The sequence below is a fragment of the Dipodomys merriami genome, unplaced genomic scaffold, assembly GCF_024711535.1.
Source record: "Dipodomys merriami isolate MVZ:Mamm:240054 unplaced genomic scaffold, mDipMer1.0.p SCAF_3, whole genome shotgun sequence".
Taxonomy (NCBI): Eukaryota; Metazoa; Chordata; class Mammalia; order Rodentia; family Heteromyidae; genus Dipodomys; species Dipodomys merriami.
In genome coordinates, this window is record NW_027204492.1 from 109,803,244 (window position 1) to 109,823,746 (window position 20,503).

Sequence of the window (20,503 nt, forward strand, 5' to 3'; positions counted from 1 at the left end):
TTACCTCACTCAACATGATTTGTTCCATCCATTTCCCTGCAAATGTCATTATTTTGTCATAAAGGCCAATATTTAAGTAGCCTCAAAAATTATTATTACACTGATCCTCAAGCCTACTGGGCTCCATTTTTAGTTATGTATTTGATTGATTGGGTTTTTCTTGAGTGGTAGAAAATTGAACCATGGCTCTTGCACATTCAAGGAAAGCACATCCATAAAGCTTGATTCTTGATTTTATAATGATTAAATGCATTATCATTCATGAGGTTCATGGGAGAATGCTTGGCATACCAAGTGCTATGAAAACATTGAAATGCCAAGTGCAACTCTAGTACCCCTTGTCTATAATATTAGCTACTCAGGAGGCGGAGATCTGGAGTATTGTTGTTAAAGGCCAGTCTGGGCAGAAAAGTTCACAAGACTTAATTAGTCAAAAGTTAGGCTGGAGGCATGGATCAAGTGGGAGAACACCAGCCAAGCAAGCAAGCTTAGCAAGAGTACAAGTACTGAAGTATGGGAACTGGCAAAAAAATTAACATGTTTAATAAAGAGTGAGGACTGTAAATTTCCTCATAATTGTGTCTTTTCACAGAAAGAATAGAGGTGACTGTTGTTAAATGAAAAAAAAATTGATTACTGTCCATTTGAAGAAATACAAGAGTCATACAAGACTTGAAATGGAAAACTGGTATTTAAGAGAAATGAATGTGACAGAATGAGGAGATCCTGAGACAGATACATAATTTCCCGTTTGGAAACAAAATTGGCATACCAGGCATACTGGTATACCAGTCACCTTTCCCTTTGTCATTTGTCTGCTATTACATAGGATCATAAGCCAAGCAAGATCCTCAATTCTGAAAGCCTCATTTTTCCCAACAAGGGGTTTTCTATATAATTCCTTTGTGTATATATGTAGTGTAATCTTGAATTTCACACTTTTGCTTTAGGTTCAACTTAGCCAGCTGTCAGCACGGTTTCAGTAAGACTTGGCCTTATGTTCAGGTTTGATTAAGCTTGCAGCACAACCTTATACCTATAAGGGGAAAATACTGATGGGCAAAAATGAGATTTCCTGCATGACAGTTGGCCTTTAACTCTTAGGAAGTGGAGCAAATCCTGGCCATAAATTAGTTACTAAAGGTTGGCAGGAATAAATGATGTTTGACCCTCAGATAGCAAGGGCTCCCTGTCAGTGGGGAAACCGGTTTTAGCCAGCTGTTTTTTCCTGGTATCTTTCACTTCACTGCGTTCAGAAGCCCATTCAAAGCTACTCCAAGTTTCCACTGAGCAGTTTAACTGCTGGTCTCTCAGTGGCATAGAACCCTTTATGTGCACTTTTTATTTGCTGTTGCTTTTATAGATGGGACTTTATTATGTGTACTAATACAGGCAGATTGTTCTGATCAGGGATCCAACCAGCAGGCAGAAAGATAGCTGTTTTTGTCAGTTTTTCATTTTTGTAATTTTATGTGAGAATGACAATTTAAAGGAGAAATGGTTTGTTTTGGTGCATAATCTCAGGGATTTTAGTTCATAGTCCTTGGCTGCATTGCTTTGGGCCTATGGTGAGGCAGAATATCATGATGGAGAGCATGTGGTAGAACAAAGCAGCTCACCTGGCAGTAGGTAGAAGGCAGAGGGAGAGAAAGGGTCAGAGAACAAAATATGTCTTTCCTGTTCATGCCCCTAGTGATCTACTGCCACCCACTAGACTTAGCCTCTTAGATTTCTCTACCTCCCAATAATATGACATCATGTTACAAACGTATCAGGTGATTGATTATGTCAAAGCACTCAGTGTCTATTCAATTTTTCTCAAAGCCCAACAGCTGGCAACCAAGCCCTAAGTACATGAGGCTGCGGGAACCATCCCATTTTCACATGATAACAGTTTGCTCTTAGCCCCACAACAGTTCATATTCTTTTGAATGCAAAATGCGTTCAGTTTGTCTCCAAGAGTCCCCCATAGTCTTAACAGTTCCAGCTTTGCTTTTGGTGTCTTATGCATTAAATCATTGCCCTAACATACATTTTTATAGCAAAAGGCCAGGTATGCATTATTTTTCTGAAAAATGAATAATCTTGTTATGTTCTGAACAGCAGCATTGCCAATAATGCATTTTTATGGGACATTTACTCCTTCTGTCTTCATCCCTTTTTCATTGGCCTTGTTGAGCCTACAATATCATCTTTTATGTCTCCTTCCCTCTTTGTTTCCCTCAGTTTGTTCTTTCTTTATTTACTGGCTTATTCATGTGTCTTGTATGTAGAAGAGGAAAGATGTCATGAAGGGTGACTTCAGTTAGCAATTAAAAATTATTCTATGTGTCTTTGTTACACACACACACACACACACACACACCACATGTACATGCACAAACATTTGAACTTCCATGGACAAACTTGTCCTGTTCAAACTAGTTATACTGCAATAATTTGCATTTATTTTGACAAAGGTGCTATTATTCAGAATATTATGGTGTCATCAGAGAGATATGTTTTTTTCTTTGGAATTTTCTTAAGAGCCAACTTGCAAGACACATGGAAAATTACAATCATTCCAGTGGGTTTTGCAAACACACAGATCTGAGTTTGAATTTTAACACCTGTCCTTAAGTATATGTGTTATGAACATGGGCAAACAGCATAACTTCACAAAACATCACTTTCCTCACTATCAAGAATAACAGCAGCTACCAAGTATTAAGTGCAGGTGGAGTACCTCTTATATAATAAAATGTCTGAGACCAGAAGTGTTTCAGAGTTTGAAATTTTTGGATTTTGAAATTTATTCACTTTTCCAGTTGAGCACCCATAAGGAAATCTGAATTTCAAAATGACATTCAGGAAGTTTTAAAGCCAAGTGCCAATGGCTCAAACCTGTAATCCTAGTTACTCAGAGGTCTGAGATCTGAGGATTGCAGCTTGAAATGAGCCTGGGTAAAAAAGATCCACGAGACTTCATCTCCAGTTAGCCAACAAAATGTTGCCGTGGGTCCAGTGGCAGAGCACCAACCATGCACAACCATGCGCGCGCGCGCACACATACACACACATAAAGGATTTAGAATTTGGAGCATTTTAATTTTGGGATTTGGGGATTAGAAATGCTCCTTCCCTAAGATTTAGAATACCTCTGACACAATGCAGGTGCTTAGAGAGGTGTTACTATTCGTGTGTAATTTGATCACTCACATTTTTATCAGGTTGGAGGGATACCTTTTGATCATCTCCAAATATTGAAACTGCTAATAAAATATAGAGATTAATATCATACAAGATATTTATCATAATATACCTTTGACTCTGGAGAAAATTCATGAGAAGTTCATGGATATGTTTTTGGCATAAAAATGTTGTTAGAATACGTGTGTGCCCTCTGAGATGAATGGAACAGGGTTTATAAGAATACTGATATTTGTAGGAAAAGTGAATGGTATATTTGGGGATTTCACAGTTAATTACTTTGCAGCATATTTCGAAACCATGGCACTATTGACATTTGGGAGTAGATAATTCTCTGTTCTCTGGTCTGTCCATGGTTTCTATCCACTAGACACCCTGCCTCTCAAATGTAACAATTTAAAATTTCTGCAGGTGTTGACAAATGTCCCACAGGGACAAGATCACTTCTGGTTAAGAAGAGGGAAGCTTTTTAGGGTGTGGGAAGATCATACACTTTGGCATTTGAGTTGCTTACTGGCAACTGGATGTTGGCTAGGTAATTAAATTGATCTGAGTTTGCTCCCCTGTAAACAAGAATGATGATGATGCCTATAGTGAGGATTGAATAAGATATGTCATACACAAATGCCCTGCATAGCCCCTGTCAGCTGGAAAGCAGTTCCGAATCTTGATTCCTCTTCTGTCTAGCCCCCATTTGTACTTGTTAGCTCAAAGTGGTGGTATACAAATACTGCAGAGGCAACATGGCAAGTGCCAAGTGATTTAGTGTCTTAATCTATAGGAATTATAGCTTTTTTAAATAGATAAGAAGAACTATGTGTACTTTAGCCCAAAAAAGCTTATCCAGAGAGCATTTAACTTGGTTTGAAAAATATTTCAAAATGATTGTGCTGTTTACAACCCACAAAGCCATGCACTGCATTGCTGTGTAATGAACAAGGAGAGTAGGAGTTGAGGGACTCTACAAATTAAATAAGAATAATGTAAGTGAAAATTTTAGACTTATCTCCAATTAACTAGCAAAAAGCTGGAAGTGGAGGTGTGGCTCAAGTGGTAGAGTGCTAACCTTAAGTGAAAAAGTCAAGGGGGAGCTGGGCACTGGTGCCTCACACCTGTAATCCTGGCTACTCAGGAGGCTGAGATCTGAGAATCATGGTTCAAAGCCAGCCCAGACAATAAAGCCCCTGAGATTCTTATCTTCAACACACCACCAGAAAACCAGAAATAATGCTGTGGCTCAAAGTGGTAGAGTGCTCAAAAGTGAACAAAAGTGCTCAGGGACAGCACCTAGGCCCTGAGTTCAAGCCCCACAACCAACAAAAAATAAGTCAAGGGGGAGCATGAGGCTCTGAATTCAAGCCCCAGTACACACATGTGTGTCCTAGTTACATAAGGAAGACCAAACTCTAATTCCAAAAGATAGTAAACTTGCCTTCTCATTATCTGTATGAGGACTCTAAACAAGTGAAAGAAAAGCCTTGATTCAATTTCAGAAATATTTGTTGGGAATTTTCTGTAGATTCAGCCTCCTGTGCCATGCAGTGTATATGTATTGAGAGACCTCACATGCTTTCATTCTTGTCACTGTTGCCCTGGAATTAGGCATTGATCAAGAAGAAACTGGGAAGCAACTTGGCAGCCTTGCAAATTTACCAGCACAAATTTCTTTTCTACAATACGAGAGCTTAAACTCAAGGCTTCACTCTTGCTTGGCTTTTTCATCTTCGCTAGTAGTCTACCACTTAAGACACACCTCTACTTCTACTTTTTTCTGGTTAATTGGAGATACAAATTTTTCAGGTTTGTCTGCTTAGTCTGGCTTTGAACTGTGATTTTTTAAAAAGATTTTTAGCTGCCTAAGTAGCTAAGATGATAGGTGTTCACCACTAGTGTCCAGCCCAGGACAAATTTCTAAAGGCACATGAATGCCATCAGACTACTTCTAAATTCTAAGATACAAATCTACATTTTGGTTTAGATTAAATATGATCAGATTCAGAAGTTATATTTGAGTGTGTGTAGATGCATACTTTGCAGAGGTATTACAGCTCTTTTAAGTAATATGGAAAGGCGTTGAAGGATGTGTAAAGGAAGGCCTTTGTGTGATGGGTAGTATAATGATTTGGGAGTTGAATATTCTGGATACTATCCTTGATTTGCTACAACCTCACTGAGTATCTGTGGGCAAGTAATTTGACATCCTGTGACTTCAAAGCAGACATGATAAAGATCAAAAATAAAAAGCAATATGGGATGTTGGCAAGTTTGTATGAATGAATATGTTGGTTGTACTCATAGTGCCAAATTGCAAGATCACCTGGTGCTACCTTAGGTATTTCAGTGATTAACGCTTTACAAGACAGGAGGATAAAGTTGGTTCTGACCATAATGGTCTGCTAGTTCAGCTAGACCTGGATGAAGGATCCATTTAAAAAGAGAGAATAGATGTCTGAGGAGCGAGGTTAGTCCCAGTGGTTGAGGACTTTAACTGATTAAACTAAGGAATTTGGATTTTGTTCTGTAGACACTATGGAGTTACAGAAGGTTATGTAAGCAAGAGACCAATATGAGCCAGGTCCCAACTCTATTGATATCTGCATGACTTTGGCCTTCAGCAGGTCCCCAATTTTTTTCTGGGAATTGCTGTCTTTTATTTTTAGAGGAGTTGGACTATATGATATCTAAATATTGCCTTCCTTTATAAAGTTTGCTGTGTTTGTAAGTTGAGGCATCATTTTATTAATTCAATGCTACATAGACAAATTTCTTGAGACCTTGTCCTTTTTTTGTTGGTCATGGGGCTTGAACTCTGGGCCTGGGCACTGTCCCTCAGCTCTTCAGCTCAAGGCTAGCACTCTACACTTGAGCCACAGCATCACTTCTGGTTTCTGGTGATTTATTGGAGATAAGAGTGTCATGGACTTTCCTGCCCGGGCTGGCTTTGAACTACAATCCTCAGATCTCAGTCTCAGCTAAGATTACAGGCATGAGCCACTGGTGCCTGGAAAGGGACCTTGTCTTTAGAGTAGATCTTTTATTCTATCAGCAATCTCAGTTGAACATAGATAGATAGATAGATAGATAGATAGATAGATAGATAGATAGATAGATAGATAGATAGATAGATATTCAATTATATCACCATTTCAGAGAGAGTAAAACCTACACATGAGATTTCAATTGGTTTTTCTAGTAACACATAATATTAAATAATATTTTGCTTAAAAAATGAAGATTTTTGTCAGGCCAATTGAAAGCCATTCTTATTATTTTCTTTACTACTAAGTGCTGAGCAAGAGCATGAGGCCTAGAGTTACAGCCCCTGTACCTGCACACAAAAATATTATCTGCTGGGATATAATATTTTTATGTAGAAATGTTTTTAAGCTCAGTATAGAAGTTTATAGCTGTAGTTCCACCTATTCAGGAGGCTAATGTAGGGGGATCACTTGACCCTGAGGGGTTGGCATAAACCTAGACAGCATAGGAAGACCCCATCACACACACAGAAAGTTTTCTTTTAGTATGTTTGTGTGTCCAGTGGACAAATGACCAGTAGACTTTGGGCTTTCACTCAGAGCAACCTGGGAGAATCATCATAGATAGAAAATTTCCCCATGATTCCTCCTTTGTGAACAGGTGGAGAATCTTAGTTGTCTCATTGATCGAAAGGAATCAATGTTAAGCATTAAAGGACCTTAATGAGATGAGAAGCTCTTTTTGGGGGGGGCGGGGTCTGGTTGTGGGGCCTGAACTCTGGGCCTGGGCACTGTCCCTTAGCTCTTCAGCTCAAGGCTAGTGCTCTACCACTTGAGCCACAGTGCCACTTCCAGCTTTTTTCTTTTTGCTTATGTGGTGCTGAGGAATAGAACCCAGGCCTCATGCATGCAAGGCAAGTGCTCTACCACTGAGCCACCTTCTCAGCCCCAAGAGATGAGAAGCTCTTTACCTGTTACCTACCATTTTAGGAATGAATTAGTGTAGATTTCATATGGTAATCTCAGACACAGGTTATTGCAGGGGGAGGGAAAGTGGGAGAAAAATGAGGGAGGGGGTAACAATGTTTAAGATGAAATGTACTCATTACCTTATGTAACTGTAACCCCTTTGTACATTACCTTTACAATTAAATTTTAAAAAAGAAAAAAAGTAGTTACCTACCAAGTTAAATGGAAGAAGTTAGACCCAATAGCTAGCCCTTTGAGGGATTGTTAATTAGACATTAAGAATGTACAGAAAACGACTGGGGAAACATGGAAGCAGTAACTGTCCATGTTCTGGTTTCTATGTGCATGTGGAGGTAAGAAGAGGGCCCAACTTACTGAGCATGCCTATGAGGAGCAAGCTGCTTCTTGGTATTTGTAGAGAGGCATCTTAGAAGGAGCTAGGCTCTGTAAAGCTATTTGTAGTAGAATGTAAAACAATATAGATAGATGCCCCTTGGTCAAGCAGAGCCTTTATAAAACTTTGCAGAGAATAACAAAGGGGATGAATATAATTAAGGACGATTATATGCATGTATGGAGGTATCACAATGAAACCACTTTGTACAATCAATATATATTAACAAAAAAGAAAAACTTTGCAGAAGACAAGTAGAAATGGCTTCATGGGACCTGGACTCCCCCTCACTCTGATCCTGCTCCTCCTCGTTCAATGTACTCTTTGCTGTTCTCACCTACCTTTGGGAACAACAAGCTATTGGCACTTGTGGTTGTTTGCATATGCTGTTTCCTCTGCCATGAATGCTTTTACCTTATTGTTCACCTGACTGACTGAGATGATTCTTTAGGGTCTAGTTTAAGTGTTACTTTCTGAGAGATGTTGCTATGATAAAGAACATTGAATCTGAAAAATAATATTCCCATTGTAATTCATTCTCCTAGCACTCATGTTTCTATGTTTACTTATTTAATAGTGTTGTCCCTCTTGCTAGACTATAAATCTGGGAGAGGGAGCACAGAGCAACAGGTATATATTAAAACATTATATACCTAATGCCTTGTACTACTGTATCACCCACATTGTAGGTGCTCAGGAAATACTTGTTGAATGGGTGAATGAGAGAATATGTAATCAATTATAGTATAGAATTGGAAGAGATCTATATATAATATATGTCTGGATGCTACAGTTAATTTCAGGGTTTGGCACTAAAAGACAATATGTATTTTTATATGTGAGTCTGCAGAAAACAAACGCGAGTCATATATTTATTCAGTGTATTCAGAATAAGTACAAAATAAAAATATATGAAAACATAATTACTGGTGACACCACTAGTCAAAGTATGGCTGAGAGCAGGGGATTCAGAAAACTGGAGGTCTACCTAGGTTTGGTTATCATCAGTGGCAAGGGAAGTCTTCCTAGTGTGGGACCCACACTAGGAATTTGATACTGAGGGAAATAGAGCTTCCTGACTGACAAAACCCATGCCATTTAGTGTTGTTGACTTGTGAATTTATCAAGTATAGGGTAACTGCTATGACAAACAGCCTCATAAAGTCAGTGGCTTACCATAACCTGGAAGTTCATTTCTCCTTATATAGCATCCCAATGTACCAATGTAGGTTTATCCTGGCTGGGTAATCTCTTCTTTGGATCATTGCTTCACAACCCAGTCTCTTTCCATCTTGAGGTTCTGCCCTTCCTTGAATACTCACATTTACTTATCAGACTGATGAAAGAAAAGAGAAAATGGTGAATTGCAAGGGATGTATTGTATATTTGTTTTGTAAATTGAGATTTAATGTATATATCATAGAGTTTAACCATTTAAAGTGACCTAGTCATAGGGGTATTTTTTTTTTAGCATATTCACTGTTATACAGTCATCGTTACAAACAATTTTAGAATGTTTACAGCTCCTACCCTCTCCCCCCAAATATCTTGGTTACCTCCAATACACCCCCTCCTTCTTTCTAAACAACTTTGAATCTATTTTGGCAACCCATTAATAGTTGCTTACTTCCTATCCCCTCACCTGACTCTCTAGCCTGAGGGAACTACTCGTCTCTTTTCTATCTCTTTATGGCTTTGCCCATTTTGGCTACTTCCTATAAATGGAGTCCTACATGATATTTTGTGTGTAGAATCTTTCACAGAACATAATAGTTGCAACATTCATCTATGCTGTAGCATATGTAAGTACTCTGTTCCTTTTATTGCATACCATTCTGTTTTATAGATAAACCACATTTTATTTATCATTTCCTCAGTTGGTGGGTATTTGAATTGTTTGAATTTTCTGACCATCTGAGGGAGGTTTATGTGAGGAAGTGATGCAAATTCTCATGGCCCCATCTAACTGCAAGAGAAGTCAGAAATGGGGTCTGGCTGAGTGCCCAGGAAGGAAAGGAAATGCAGTGTGGTGAACCTGCTACAACTCGCAGATAAGGAGTGGAGTTTGTCTGGATCCATCAGAGTTCAGGCAGAACTACTCTTCAACTCTTGCTGCCACTGTGTGAGTGGGAAAGTCACTTCCTGAAATGCCCAGCTCTGTCACAGCACATGCTGGCCATTGTAAAGCCAGACTTCTTAGAAAGTACTTTAAGATCTCAGGAGACTGGGGAATGTCAGAATGATGGGATCTCAGGCAGGATAATTTCATAAGGCTTCTGCCTATTTAAAGAGTAAGAAAATAATTATTCTGGTGTGTGTTTCTTTGGCTCTGGGTATTGTTCACATGAAAACACAAGTCACCTCTAATTGTTGTCTTCTGTAAATATGAAGCATCTGGCCAGGGTAGGGCACCTGCTTGCTTGTATCTGGATTGTTTCTGTTGGAGTCCAGTCAGGTAACAGAAACTACTCTATGTATCTAAAATAGAGAAGATTGAATACAAGAAATTGGTTGCACAAGTGATAGAAGTTCTAAGGAGCCAAACAAATCTGTAAGACATTCCACATATTAGCAGCAGTAGCAAGCTGGTTATTCTGAAGTTAGAGCCTCACTTTAAGTCCAGGCCAACCTGGCCTGTGATCCTCCTACTTGTGCTTCCCCATGTGGCTTAAGATAACAAGTACATGCCCACTACACTCAGTCTTTGGAGTGTCTCAAACTTGGTTATATCTGGGCTGTCCCACAAACAACAATCCCCCAGTTTCGAATTCTCAAGTACGAGGATTATGGGATTGTGCCACTGTACCTACTTCTTTCCCTATTTTTATGATCATATATAAATTGTACAGATTAATTTTATTGTGAAATTTCCATACGTGCATAATGTATTTTAGCCAACATCTGTTACTGTTTATCTCCCCTCTGTCATTTAAAGAAAAACTTCTATTAGCATCAATTTGTTGTACAAGGAGGATTCCTTTTAACATGTCTATTTATGCATGCAATGTGTCTTGATCAGTAACCCCTCTGTCATTCTGTCTCCCCCCTCTCCCTTCCCGCACCAGGCTCAACAAACTTCATTTTTCCATTTTCACACATGTACATAAGGTTATTTTGTACTTTGATCGTATTTACCCGCCTTGCTCTCTCTTTTTTATCCACCTTCCTCCCACTGGCTCTTATCCCTTAGAAAGTTCCCCATCCATTTTACACTGTCATTCATTTTTTAGGTCTATTTAGATTCTGAATAAGAGAAAGAACATGAAATCCTTGTCTTTCTGAGTCTGTCTTATTTCATTTAACATGATGACCTCCAGCTTCATCTGTTTTCCCTCAAATTACAAAATTCTTCTTTATAGCTGAATGTTCATTCTTTTTTATGACTGAATGTTCTATGTGTATGTATATGTAGTATGTGTGTGAGTATATATACATATATGTATATATGTGGTGTACATATATAATGTGTTATATGTACTTGTGTTATGTGCATGTTTTTATATGAACATATCTATATCACATTTTCTTCATCCATTCATCAGTTAATGAACAATTAGACTGATTCTATAGTTTTACTCTTAAAAATAGTACTGCTAGAAACATGGGTGTTCAAGTATCTCTATTGTATGTTGCCATACGTTCATTTGGATAAATGTCCAAGAGTAATATCACTGTTTCATACAGTAGTTCTGTTTTTAGTTTTTTGAAGAATTTCTGTGATTTCTAAAGCGACTACAGTAATTTACATCACCAACAACAAACACAGAAGGATTCCTTTTTCTCCGTATCCTCACCAACATTTGTTGTTTCTCTATGTATTTTTAGGTCAGCTTTATTAAAATACAATTTACACACAATAAAATGTTAACTTACAAGCATACAATGTGATATATGCCAATTATATGCATGCAACTACCACCACCAAGACATAGATTATCACAGAAAGTCCCCCTGTGCCCCTTCCTAGTGATTCTCCTCACCATCCAGCATCATTATGGATGATTTTGATTGACCTGCATTCTAGTTCCTCACTGTGAAATTGATCATAGTGCCTAAACTGCTGTTTTGCTCATTTGGTATATTTTTTTCATTCTAGTTCTTGCATTAGTGTTTTAGAGTTTTCATTTCTCTCATGAAATAGCTGTGTTCACACATTCTCTCTCTCTCTCTCTCTCTCTCTCTCTCTCTCTCTCTCTCTCTCTCTCTCACACACACACACACACACACGCACATGCACACGCACACGCACACACACACACACACACACACATACACATGGCAAAAGAGACAGACATTCTCACCATATTTCTAGAAACCATGTTATAATAGCTGCTTTCAAGTTCTTCTTTGCTCATTTCAATAGTCATCTCGGGGGTTCATGCATTATGTTTTTTACTTGATTATTGGATCACATTTTCCTCCTCCTTTATATATCTCATAATTATATCACATACTGGACATTTTATCTAAGAGAACTAGAGACTGAAGTATAATTTTAATTTTGTTTTGTTAGTATGACTATCAGAACCCTTTCCTAGGTCTGATGATTAACATGATTTTTTGTGACTCTCCTAGAGAATAGCTGAGTTGAGAATGAACTACCTTTTTAATTAGATCCAGTTTACCTATGATTAGCCCAACACCAACCTTCTGTCCCTCTGCTAGTTTTGGGGTCTTGTCAATATTTGAGCAGGAATGGGATTGCTATTTCTGCTGTATTTGGATTCAGTTCTCACAGAGACTAGAATCCAAGTGTTGTGCTAAGCTGCCCTTTCACTCTGACTTTCTGGGCCAAATTCAGAAGGTGGGGGTAGGGCAAGAGAGTTGTTAGGATTATTTTTTCCTCTTAGAGATTCTTCCAGATTATATTCTCTCCTGTCAACCCATTCTGTTGTCTAAAGATTGGCTGATTTTACCCCCTTTCTTTGTAAACTGTCTTTTATATCAAAGGCATTCTTTCCCAGCCATCAATACTTGGGCCAGGTAAGCAAGTATGGAAGCTGTCACAGCTCTGTAATTCAGTTGTCTGGGTTTTTATTATTACCACAGACCACTCACAGTTGTCTACATTCTAATTGGAAGCAGAAGTCTCTTCCAATGTTTTGAACAAGTGATTCAAGATAAAGTTTGTTCCAGAAAGAATGCTGGTCTAATGAGACATCTTGATTGCTGGTGATGCTCAGGACTGGCTTAGAAGAAAAAGTGTGTGTGTCACAGTGGTCCTGGGGCTTGAACTCAGGGCCTGAGTGCTGTCTCTGAGCTTTTAAACTCAAGGCTAGCATTTGACCACTTGAGCCACAGCTCCACTTCTGATTTTAAACTGTGATCTCCAGATTTCAGCCTCTCAATCGGTAGATTAAGGCATGAGCTACCAGCCTTCAGTGGAAGAAAAATATTTTTAAAATATTTATTATTTTTGTTGGGGCTTGAACTTAGCACCTGCACTCTCACTTGGCTTTTTTGCTGACGTTTGGAGCTTAAACCCTTAAGCCACACCTCTACTTCTGGCTTGTTGCAGCTTAATTGGTAATAAGAGACTCACAAACCTTTTTACATGGGCTGACTTCCAATGTCAACCCTCTCAGATTCCATCTAGGCCAGTTCCTGGCCCTGAAGAAAGATTTATTGGAACCCTGCCTCCACCCTCTGAACTTCTTCAGTGGGTACACAATATAGAAAAGATGGGTAGGCAAACAGGATGGTTAGTGGCAAGTTTATTCTGTGCTGGCTCAGACCTTTAGTTCACTAATGTAGTAAAGTAGTCAGATCTACTTTACAGATAAAGAACTGAGGCACAGAAGAGGGAAAGAGACTTGCTTATTAACTTGTGTAATAAATGATGTGAAAATAACTAGAATCTTTGACTGCATAATTCCTAGTCCATTATTCTGAGGTTTATGAAGGGGGAGTTAGCAGTGACGGGATTTGTAAAATTAGAGTCTCATGTTTGTTGTAGGTAGGCTTTTTAACACATCCCAGCCCCTTTTGCCTTAGTTATTTATTTTATTTTATTTTATTGTAAAGACGCTGTACAGAGGGGTTACAATTACATGAGTAAGGCAATGAGTACATTTTGCCTTAATTATTTTTCAGATAGGGTCTCGTCTTCCCCACCCCTCAACCCCCCTCCAGGCCAACCTTGAACTGGAATTCTATCTACATACTTCAGCATAAATATGATCACAAGTGTGCACTATTATGTCTGGATTATTTATTGAGATGGAGTTTTGCCACCTTTTGGGTGGCTACATGAAGCTACAGCCTTCTGAATTCTGCCTCCTGAGCAGCTAGGGTTATAGCTACGAACTCAACATTTTCAACTGGTGTTCTGTTTTTATTCTTGGATAAAAATAGATTATGTATTTATTATATATTCTTATTGTGAAAAATTGGAAAAAATCTAAAGCAACCATTTCTTTGAACTCTAATCTCTGATTATATTATGGAAGTAATTTCTTTTGTTAGTGTGGTCTATATCATTCAGACAATTTTGCATGCAGTTATGCACTGATGAAATATGTCCTAGTGTAGTTTTAAAACTACCTGACTGTACTGGGGGTATTCTGTTATTATTCATTTTTGCTGAGTGATCAGTGTTTGGGGATTGTACTGTGTCAATACCATATAATTCTGCTGAGTCTTCTATTCATTTAGCAGCCATTTATTGAGCATCTAATGTGTGCTAGATCCAGTTTTATGTACTAAGGTGCAGCCAAAAATAGACCAACATCCCCCCAATCTACCTTTTTGGAAATAATATGCTAAAGTGTGGAGAGCCAATGAAAATAAGTAAAATTATGAAACCAGGTTAAGATGTTGCCAGTTAATAAGGAAGTTGCAGGTTTTCTTTGAGTGTTCAGAGAAAACCTCACTCAATAGAAAGTGACATGGCAGAAAGGATCAGAAAGTGATGAGGAAATATGCTATGTAAATATGTGGGAGAAAGTATGGAGGTATAGGGATAAGCACATGTAACACGAAGGAGGCTCATGTAACTGGAACAGAGTAGGTAATAAGAGAATGTATAGTAAGAGATGAAGTTGGAGATATAACTGGGCACCAGATCTTGTAAAGCCTAATAGGCCATTAAAAATTATGTTAGAAGCTGGGTGCAGGTGGCTCATGCCTGTAGTACTAGCTACTCAGGAGGCTGAGATCTGAGGACCCCAGTTCAAAGCCAGCCTGGGCAAGAAAGTCCATGAGACGCTTATTGCCAATTAACCACCAGAAAACTGGAAGTGGTGCTGTGACTCAAGTGGTAGAGCACTAGCCTTGAGCTGAAGACCTAAGGGACAGTGCTCAGGCCCACAGTTCAAGCCCCATAACTGACCAAAAAAAAAAAAAAAAGAAATGCAAATATGGTATTCAGTATACACAAGGTGGGAAATGAACAATGCAAGTGGTGGGCAAGGAGGGGGAAACTGGTAGAAAGCAAAGAGAAGGGTGACATTGTCCAAAAGACAAATGCATGGTTGCTTGAATTGTGAAATGGTAATCCTCTGTACAACACTTTAATAATAACCATAAAATTATATTTGAAATTTAAAAAATATATTTGCTCTAAAGGAACCCCTGGAGAGTTTGGAGTAGAGGAGTAACCTGACCTGATAGACAGAGTAGCAAGATCTGGGTTGAGAATAGATTGTAAAAAGGTAAAAGGGTAGGAGCAAGAAATCACAGTGACTTGGGAACAAGGTGATAGTGGGAAGTCATGAGGATTGAACCAACTTCAGAGATGGCATGAAAAAAATAGGAAGTGGGTACTTGAAAGGGGTAGGGTGGGTCAAAGGGAAAGGGGTAGACAAATGAAGGGGAGAAGAGAGGGAGAATGTAATCAAGAATTCAATGTATATCCAACAAAATAAGAATGAGGGAAGGATTTGGTAGGGGAAGGATGGGTAAGATAGTGAAAGGAGTGACACTGATCAAGATGCATTGTATCCATAAACTGTATTCCTAAATGACAATTCCCTTGTACAACAACCTAAAGATAATAATAAATAAATAAATGGAAGAAGAGTATCTAACTGAATAAGCATTCTTTAAAGAAATAAGCATAACGAAAGTTTTGGGCTTGAATACCAGGAAGAATAGACTGGTCATTGAACAAGTAAGGGAAAGCTGGGAAAATGATTTTGATAGGATGATCAAGCACTTGACTTTTGACATGTTCATGTTGAAGTATTGGATATGCAAGATAGATGCTGAGAAAGTAGTTGGATAAGTAAGTCTGAAGTTAAGGAGAGAGACTTGGGATAGAGATAGATATTTGGGGGTCATCAAAATACAGATGATTTAAAGTGTAGTGGTAGTAGATGGTAGCACCACGGGGTCAAGTTATTAGTAAAGAGGAAAGATCTAAGAATGTATCTATTCATACACCAAAGTTAAAAAGATCAGAGTGATAAATAGAAACCAGAAAAAATTGGACTACAATAGGAAGAAAATAAGACAGATGTGGTGTCCTGAAAGTCAAATGAACAAGATTACCCAAAGAAAAAGGAATACAGAGTTGTCATGTGTGCTAATAGATCAAATGCAGCCATATGTACGATAGAACAAGGATTAAGAATTGTTCAGGTGGTTTTAGAAATTATGCAGATTGTGAAAGGTGAGTAGCATGAGTGTGTCAGTCCTATCTCTAGGGATTTGTGTTTAATTAGTTTTGGGTTGCTTCTGGTTCCTATGTGATTGAAATGTACAGCCAAGGCTCAGATTCACTGTCATCATTTCTCTTCAGTGTGAAATGGCCTTATTGTTAGAAACAGATGCTGCTGACTGAATAAACACAAGAGTTTTTACGTATAGGCTTGGCTCTGAAAATGATGAGCAGACCTGAGAGCTGATTATTAACCACTAAAAGGACTAGCTATTTAGCACCTGTCTTAAAGTGGCTTTTAAGCTGAAAATCTCTTTGCTTTTCTTTTTTTTTCAGGTATTTGATTTTTACCTCATTTTACGTATACTCAAAGGACCTTTTCTTTTGTGTAACAAGTCTTAAGCTAATGAAATGGTTTAAAGGAAATCTCTTTTTACATTTTTATTAGTCTCAATTATTTCTAAAGGGGGATTTCATTTTGTTATGTCCATATATATAAAATGTTCCTTGGTCTGACTCACCTCCTCTATTATTTTCTTGTCTCCCTTTTTCCCAAATCAGTGTCAGCAAACTAGAAGTATTTTGACTGTATTTATTCTCCATCACAATTGTTTTTTCTTAGCCATCCTGGGATGTGAACTCAAGGCCTCATGCTTGGTAGGCTGGCACCCTATCACTGAGCCGCACCTCCAGTCCTTAAGGGAAATTTTGATGGTCCATATAAAAGAGAAGGAAAAGGCACAACTTGAACTCACACCAATAATTAAACATTTAAGTGAGTTAAGCACATTCTTAGCAGAATCTGAATAATTCACACTTCAAAAGTTGACTAGTAACAGATTTATGAATTTTGTACATCATTAAAGTTTCAATCTTTTTTTTGTATTCTTACCACAGACATTAGAAATCATTTGAAAATTTTAGTAAATTTGAGTTGGGTTGAAATCTGTTAGCTTTTGAAAAATTAAATAATAAAGCCAGGCACCTGTGGCTCATGTCTATAATCATAGCTACTCAGGAGGCTGAGAACTGAGGATCAGAGTTCAAAGCCATCCTGGGCTGGGAAACTCTGAAATCTTATTGCCAGTTACTATAGGAAAAAAAAGCCACAAGTGGAGCTGCAGCTCAAGTGGTAGAGCATTAGCCATGAGCAAAAAAGCTCAGGGACAATGCCCAGGCCAACTTCAAGCTCCAGGACTGGCAAAAAAAAAAAAAAAAGGAAAATTTAAAGAATATCATGAGTAGGCTATGCAATAAGATTATCTGGTTTTTAGGCTGGTTAGGTTCTATATGACAGAGAGAAAACATCAGCTATATCCAAGCAGTACCCTTGGTACAATTAATATGTACTAAAAAATGAATGACAGGAAAGTCTTGTGGAGGGAAGGGTAGCAATGGGATAGGGGAAGGCTAATGAAAAAAGAGTAAGAATAAATATGGCTGAAGTTGTTTGTTTACGTCTATAAAAAAATAGAACAGTGAAGCTGGGCACTGGTGGCTCATACCTGTAATCCTAGCTACACAGGAGGCTGAGATCTGAGTATCACGGTTCAAAGCCAGCCTGGGCAAGAAAGTCCATAAGACTCTTATCTCCAATGAACCACCAGAAAACTGGAAGTAGCCCTGTGGCTCAAGTGGTAAAGTGCTTGCCTTGAGCTGAAGAGCTGAGACTCAGCACCCAGGCCCAGAGTTCAAGCCCCATGACAGACAAAAATATAGAAAAGTGAAACTTTCCAAAATAGTTTTAAGAAATGTGGAGTAAAAAAAGATTGCTTGTGACTATGAAAATGAACAAGGAAACCTATTGAAATTATTTGGGGAAGGGGGGAGAGGGGAAGGAAGAGTGATAGAGGGGGTGAGATTGATGGTAGCACATTGTAACAAGGAAACTCCTTATATACGTTATGCAAGCTAATTTTTAATAGAGAAAGGGAAAGTGGGGCAGTGGAGAAGGAATGAGATTGAGGGGATACACTGTATATGTAGATGGAAATATCACAATGAAATATTCTTTATACAGCTAATGAACCAAAGTAGAAAATGGAAAAGGCTAGAGTCAAAATACAGCCCTAATTATTGCAATCTTCTAGAAGGATGCCAAGTGTCTAGATTAGCCCTTCTCAGCCAGAACTGACTTCCAACAAGAGAATTAAGCTCTAATGCCCTATGGCAACCATTGTGTAAAATGAACAAACTTCTCTTGTATGAAGAATGGGGCTAGCCATGTGACATCTTTGAAGAATTAAGACAATAGTCACTTAAATAATCAAATAAAATTTCAGGGTTTCATTCTATTGTGGAGCCCTGGTTGAGAAAGTCTGTTTTAGGTACTACTCTTGTCTTCTTGAATGATGCTGTAGATTTTTAAAGTACATGTCTTCAGGAAAGAAAGTATAAGAAATTCTATGGTACAATTACTGAGAAATTAAAATGGATAATTTCTTCATTTAGTTATTAGAGTAGTTATTAGCAGCACATGCATAGGACCACTTTGTATATATTAGGATATATACAAAGTGGTATTTCTGAGCATTTTAATAGGTATTCTTCCCGACTTTTGTCTATGTACATAAATGTATGTGTATGAGTATTTATTTCAAATTATAGGATCATATTTATTTAGTTCAACAGTCCTTTTTTCATATAATATAATGGATATTGTTCTATATAATCACATATGTATCTCCTTTCTAAGGGCTGCATTGTATCCCATAGTCTGGTTGTTACAAAACACATGTGTTGATATTTTCCTGTTAATTATATCCAGTTCCTCACTTTTGCAAGAAAGTGCCATAACAAACATTTTGTTAAAAATTGGAAAAATATCTCTAGATCATGCATGGTGCATATAACTGTAATTCCAGCTACTTCGGAGGTGGAGATGTAAAGAATTATGGATGGCTCTAGATCATCCTGCGCAAACAGTTAGCAAAACTTTATTTCAACCAACAAGGCAGATGTGGTGGTGTGCCCCTAAGTTCCCAGCTGTGTGGGAGGATGTCTAGGAAGTTCATGATTTGAGACTAGCTCTGAGCAAAAACATGAGACACTATCCAGAAGAACACAATGAAAGTAATACAGGCTGTGTGTATGTGTCTCAAGTGGTAAAAGTCCCTGCCTAACAAATGCCAGGCCCTGAGTTCCAACCCCAGTGCTACCAAAAAAATTCAATTTTACAGGTTCTAGAAGGGGGATTGTTGAGTCAGGATGGTGCCTATTAAATTTTTTGTTTTGTCATGTAAATTTTCAAATATATTTAAAAGTAGAAAATAGTGTAATTGTAAGTATGTTTCTTTGTAACAGAGATCAGTAGGATACAGAGAGATATAAGAAGTAATTATGAAATTGGTTTATGCCATTGTGGAGGCTGAAAAGTCTAATGAGTACAAGTTGGAGACCCAGGCAGTCCAGTGGTACACTTCAGTCTGACTCCAAAGTCCTGAGAACTTGGGGTGACATTGGTTTGAGTCCTAGAGTCTGAAAGCCTGGTACCAGCAGCTTCAGTATCTCAGGGTAGAGACAAGAGAAGATGGATATCTGACCTCAAGGAGAGAGGAGGAGGAAGAAAGGAGGAAAAGTGGGGGTGGGGGAAAAGAGAGGGGGACACAGAAGAAATGGAGAAGGGGGATAAGGAAAGGGAGAGAGAGAAGAAAGAGTAGAAAAATGCAGCCTTTGGGTCTCAGTGATTTAGATGGTACCAGCCTACATTGGAGGAAGAAAAATCTTAGTCTAATGATTTAATGTAAATTTCATAGATGTGTTCAGAAAAAATATTTAACAACTATCTTGGCATCCATTAGCCTATTCAAGTTGACACATACCACTAACTACTGCTATAACTAATGACCTCCTTGTACTCATAGTCACTTGGATAATTATCACTTCATGTCATTGTTTCCCTCATTGCTTCTTTGCCCTCATACTCCAGCAATAGATTCATTATGAGTCATAGATATTTCAGTATGTCTCTCTAAAAGTTAGACAATTTTATAAAGCAATCACAGCTATGGTATCAAACCTAAAAATTAATGATAGTTCTTCGATGTCAGTGTTTATATTTCCCCTTTTTTCACTTCTTTTTTTTTTTTTTTTTGGGTCCGGTCGTGGGGCCTGAACTCTGGGCCTGGGCACTGTCCCTCAGCTCTTCAGCTCAAGGCTAACGCTCTACCACTTGAGCCACAGTACCACTTCCGGCTTTTTTCTTTTTGCTTATGTGGTGCTAAGGAATCGAACACAGGGCCTCATGCATGCAAGGCAAGTGCTCTACCACTGAGCCACCTTCTCAGCCTGACTTATTTTTCTTTTTTTCATTTATTTTACATGAGTTAAACAATTAACTCACAATCAGGACAATATATAACACTGCCTTTGGTT

At 38.3% G+C, this 20,503-nt stretch overlaps 1 protein-coding gene across 1 annotated transcript in view; it reads left to right on the forward strand.

Moving 5' to 3' along the window:
- The window catches only part of Map3k15 (mitogen-activated protein kinase kinase kinase 15), a 110,124-nt gene that overhangs the window by 39,086 nt on the left and 50,535 nt on the right, over window positions 1–20,503 (forward strand). The gene's annotated exons all lie outside the window — the stretch shown is intronic.